General features: G+C 30.8%; 1 long non-coding RNA gene across 1 annotated transcript; it reads left to right on the top strand.

Annotated features, from left to right (window-relative positions):
- Positions 1 to 667: 667 nt before the first annotated feature.
- Positions 668 to 5,261, top strand: LOC146999022 (uncharacterized). The gene is made up of 4 exons (XR_015039375.1): positions 668 to 701; positions 3,432 to 3,510; positions 3,894 to 3,940; positions 5,216 to 5,261. It is a non-coding gene; the product is annotated as an uncharacterized LOC146999022 (long non-coding RNA).
- Positions 5,262 to 5,891: the final 630 nt, after the last annotated feature.

Raw genomic sequence — 5,891 nt, 5'->3', positions numbered from 1 at the left:
TATTTCATGTTTTAGAATTTTACACTTGACATTTAATATCATCAGGTATCGGCAACTTCATCTGAGTACTGATCATTTCATCAGTTTTGGTTGTTATGCAGCTCATGTGGTTTTAACCATGTCTGTCTATTTGTATATCTATCCTGTTTCTATCTATCAGCTGTGTTTCAAGTGCCTTACATGTAGTTCGGCGCGTATAACGTTTAAGGTTTTGTGCCAGAATACCCCCACATCCATCTCTCCATTCATCCTCTCCCCCAAACCTAAATTTAAAAATGTTTGTAATTGGTTTTTAAGTTACAGTAATATTAATAATTTATTCTTGAGATAGTCCCTGAAAATTTTTAATTTTCATTTTCTCTTTTATACAAATTAACAAATCATATTATTAACTAATTCTCTAAAGCAGCAGATGTTATTCCATTCCTTTAAACAAAAACCCATAGCATTTTAAAACAGTGTTTAACTTGTGTGTAAGCAAGTAACTTGTTAAAGTTTTTTCTCTGCAATTATGTCGCCAATTATGTCGCTTTTGCCATTGATATTTAAAACCACGACCACTATATTTGTATAGAGATGTTTTTCAAGAAGAAGACAAACCTGTTTTTTTGCTAGAAATCAGTACATATCTGTCTTTAACTTTTAGATAATTGCTTAATTTTTTTTCAGGTCCTCGGAGAGTAAAGGAGGATCTGCTGAAGGTGTGTATAATTATGATAATCCTTTTTAAGACATTATCCATTTAATTTTTTGTGGATGTTAACATCTGAGAGCAGTGGTCTCAAATATAAGTTGAACTTTTGCCTGATGCATGAAACCAGCTTATTCCAAATAATTCTAATTATGTTGAATTAATGACTGACTAACTTATGGTAAAAATAAACAGCTTACAAAATATTTCCAAGTGGCCAAAACTTGAGGACTAATAATGACTACTTATTCCTCTTTCTTTTATTTATTAAGCTTTGCTTCTGCGTATACAGAAAAAATACATATATCTATACATCAGTAAGTAAATTTCCTTATTTTGGGCTACTGATTTGAGCTGCAACACCTAATGTAACCGTCAGTCGATCTCATTCTTTTCTTATTAAATTTCAACTGCTCAGAAAAAATGTTCACATATCAAATGCTCAAACAAAATGATTATTCTTATCACAGTAATTAACAATTGAGTGATAGGTATGAATAAATTTTAGATCTGTAGCTTGAAATCTTTGAAAAAATCTCAATTTAGTCAGATCTGTAGCTTGAAATCTTTGGAAAAATCTACTTCCGTTTATGAATATTTTTGAGTGATTCTCATGTTCGTTTTGAAGGGTTAGCAAAATGATGTAAAAGTGGACTATGAATAATGTTTATTAAATTGCTGAGAATATATTCCCAAGCCATGTGAAACAGCGAGCCGGCAGGCCACCAGTTTGAGACAGCTGCCTTGGAAAACTTTTCTTTTTGTTAATATACTTCATGTTAAAGATTATCAAAATGAGATGTTTTATTTTTTGTATTTAAGCTTCCACACTAGACAGCCACATGAAAAGCTCAGGACATGCCACATTATTTATGATATTGTTATGAATTAATGAGCTATAAAGCAGTTGATGCAATTGTTAAGAATATTGTTTCTTTCATTTTTTAATGTAAATGATTTAAATAAAATATGTTAAATTAATGTATTCTCATTTAAATGAATCAGATTAAAACATTAAATACTTTTATAGAATTATATAACTTATTTTTTATCACTCTTTAAATCGATAGAAAATAAATAATATTTCTCTAAATGAATATTAATCTAATTTCCTATGAAATGTTCTTTTATTCCACCTGGGCACTGTCTGGTGACAATCTGAACTGATAAACTGTATTAAATTTAAAATGATCCCTTTTGAGTTAAGATCTGAACCACTTCAATTCTTATCTTTCTCGTTCAGTGTTTCTTTATTTAATAAAACTGGCATCAATATAAAGAAAATGCTTTGTATGTACTCTACTCAATTGATAAGGGGATAGGCAATTTAAATAGACAGATAGCTGCTGGTTAAATATATTTATGAATGCTAGAACTTAATAAAAATGTAAGAAAGGATAAATTTATAGGAAACACAACTATTATAAAAAATTCATTTTTACACATGTCTTTCAGACAAAAAAGAGATGTGCATTGAGGAATTTTGTAAGACTTTTAATAAAGATTGTAGATATTTTCAGTTTTTGGGAACACTAAATTGATTTCATGATAGATGAGGTTATGGGAAATTTTCCCTATAGAATGTACAATAGCTAAAGTTATCCTGATTATGTTGTACGGGATCCAAATCTGAACACCATTCCATGTGCTCTTTTATTTCCTCCTCCTATGTTTAAGTTCATGAACTAGGCCATTTTGATGTATAAAAACCGTGGAATCGCCAGTGGCAGCAATACAAGGCATTACCAAGATTTTTAGAATTTGTGCATTTGAGCCATCAGGAGATCCATTCTGAATGATGTAGAAGTCAGTACATCCATATACGCTGAAACAAACCCGTTATTTTCAGCAAAACAAGCCCTTTTTTAAATTGTGTCGCACTAAATTGTATTGAGTGTTGCATTTTGTTTTTGTTCATGAATTAGCTGTCTCTGACCAAATCTGGATTCCTTCAGGTAAAAAGCTTGGTTGGACATTTTGTCCAATTGCAGCTTTCTTAAGTCCAGTTTCTTCAAGCCTGGCCTACACCTGGAAATACATTTGTAAATTCTTTGTGTAAACTTCTTGTAATAGCCAATGGAAGCTTTTTTTGCTGTTGCGTGACATTTTGTCAACTCTTCAGTGGGGCCATTATTAGGAAGGTCATTCTTTGAAGAGGTAACTTGTGAAAGACATTGCCAAAAATCTGTTGGTACCAAATTAGGTGGCCGCATCTTAGCTCACTCGAATGTTGGATGCTAATATCTGTTGATGTCTGGCTTTCCATCTTGCTGTGGCTCATCATACGATGCTTTAATGCGAAATCCTTTTGACTTGAGGCTATGATCTGAAGTGGATGGAAAACTGCTGTCACTACAAAAAATAATACATGTATACAGGTTTAAAAGAAACACTCATTTTAGGAGACTTTCATCTCACATTAAAAAAGTGTCTTCATTGTAAAAATTGTATTTGCATTTTAAACTGCTTTCTATGCCTGCTTCTTCATTATCCAGACTAATGCATTTTATTTCAAAGCAGTTCAGTAAACACCACTTTAGTAAACTGGTTTGAAATAAAATATATTTTGAAACGTCCTTTTTTCTGTTGGGCAGCATCTGTACTGTATAAAGTTTTTAGTTTTTGTTACCCATAAGCTCTATTTGCATTGAGTAATGCTGTGCGTCTGTGTTAGAGATTATATAAACTGAATGTAAAAATAACTTATACAGCATTCTAATTGAGATTTTATCCTTTTCAGGTGTTGGAGAAAGCCTTCAAAATGAGGGATGAGTTTGATGAAATCCTGAGAAAGGAAACTAATGCCCTGCTCGATGCAGGTAATTAATAGTTAATTTTTTTGGCATATGCGGTAATTTAATGTTTTATATAGTGTCATTTTCTTCCTTTTTAACTCAATATTTAGTGCATTGTTTTCTATCTGGCATCTTGAATGCATTTCAATATGCATTTTTGTTGATCATGTTTTCATACAGAAAAACTGATGATACAGATAAAGTATTGGCAATTTGAAATCAATTTCTGTTTCGATTTGTTTATAATTTTTGTTTTTATTTATTTATTTATTTATTTAAATGAAGTGCCTTTCCCAAGAATCCATTTCTTTGTTAGATTCCTATAGTTAATGCTAATTTTTTGTTGAATATGCATTTTTGTTAATCACGCACGCTACATGCAGAAAAGATTGATTTTTTTTTTAAAGGACTGGGACCCTATTCTCAGGATAGAAGACTAGAAGCAGTGGATGAGGTAAAATTTTGTTCAATTAATACTTTTCTAAAGCATATATTTAAAAAATCCATGAGTTTTCAGTTATTTTAAACATTCAAAGTATATTTTAATTGCTGCAGCTGTATTTTTCACAAGTATTGTATTTAGGAAATCCTTAGTAGATGTATTATTCATTTTAGTATAGAGATTCAGACTAAAAAAAGTTTCTATTTTTATAAAACAGGAATATTAGTAGTTCTTGAACACCATAATACTACCTAAGCAGTTTCTTTTTTCAAATTTTAAAGAAAATTTAGGTTACACTTTTCATGGTTTTAAGTAGACATCAGTGCTTAGTTGTAATTTCCCAGCTGAAGTTAAGTCTCGTTTATTGGGAGCATAATTTTGTTATGTTAATGTTTGAATAATGTAACATTCTATTTGGGTCATTTAAAACACTTTAATGGGAATTACGTATATCTGTGACAAACAGACAAACAGTTGTGCAAGTAAAGTTGTACCAGAGAAGGAATTTTGCTCGATTTATCATATGGATTTATGATGCAATTTGCACATATGTGTTATCAGTTTTGATTGAATTTTTACAACAAAATCTTGGCTTATGTGTAGGTTGGCTTATATTTGGAAATGTTTGGTAATGTGTTAAATGATTGCTATTGTATTTTTCTTGCACTTTTTTCAGTGTTGCAATAATAACAATTCTATTTTCTGTTGTCATTTATTTGAATCTAGTAAATATTTCATACATCAGATCATCTATGTTTCGTAATTTTATTTCTTGTATTATTGTCAAGGAATTGTATTGCCAAAATATGTCTGGTTGTAATGAAAGTTTTCCCATCAGAAAATGTTAGTAATAAAGTTAGGGGAAAAAAAAGCATGATAGCAGTGTCTTTAGTGCGAGTAGTAATCACCACCTAATTCCATAATTTTATGCCAATGTTTTGGTAGTTTTTCAAAACCTTTGGCCTGGAAACTTGGTGGCCGTGAGCTCCCCCCCCCCCAATAAAAAACTTCATTTTGGACATCGTGTGCAGAATGGAAGATAGCATCAACAAGATGTAGCTGCAGTTGTAAAAAAAGGTACAGTTCCAGAGAACTTCGAGAATTCACACCCAGCTAAACTGTACTGTTTCACAATTTATATTGGTTTTTACTTGATGTCAGCACCTCATATAAAAACTCCCATATTGCTTTCTCAGGGTTTTTGATATTTGATTGTAAATGCAAAGAAAATTTGTAATATGTGCACTAATTATACAAAGTTTCTAAATATCTTTGTTACTTTTACAGAGCGCCCCATTGCCTCCTCCAACACCTTCTGCTTTCCGAACTGAGGTAAGTTTCATGCTTCTTCATATATCTATAAGCAGAATAATTAAATATCTGTCAATTCAGATTTTGAATGATTCATGCTTTAACTAAAGCTTCCTTGAGATTTGATTTAGTTATTGGCATTAGCTTTTATTAGACATCAGTCCTAAATTTTAGTTTCCCAGTTAAAGTTAAGTCATTCTTTTTGGAAGCACTATTTATGCTAGTGTTTATGTAATGTAAAATAAAGTAATGTAAATAATAGCCTAAGAATAAAATGTAAAATAAAATAATATCCTAAGAATTTCCTCTAAAGATGTGTAAAAAGTGAATCCATAGGACTTATCATGTCAAGAAAATATCTTACACTATTGTAAACTTTCCAGAAACTTGGAAAATGATTTAAACTTTGTTCCATGTTCTAACTGGAGTCTAAGCCCTATCTGAGACTTGATGTAAGTAATGACTGACATAATCGTTCGTGGTGTCTTTCTCTTCCTCTACAGCTCTACTATCTAAACATGGGAAAGATTAAACACAATGAAATTTAAGAAGGATCAAAATGCTTCCCAAAATTTGAGAAAAAAAAAAAAAATGTAATAAAAATTTTGAAATAAATTTCATTTACTTTTGAATAGAATATCAATATAGCAAC

Source organism: Stegodyphus dumicola, chromosome 2 (assembly GCF_044657685.1).
Source record: "Stegodyphus dumicola isolate Sdum_Otavi_A_Nest chromosome 2, ASM4465768v1".
Classification (NCBI taxonomy): domain Eukaryota; kingdom Metazoa; phylum Arthropoda; class Arachnida; order Araneae; family Eresidae; genus Stegodyphus; species Stegodyphus dumicola.
This window is presented reverse-complemented; position numbering and strand designations above follow the sequence as displayed.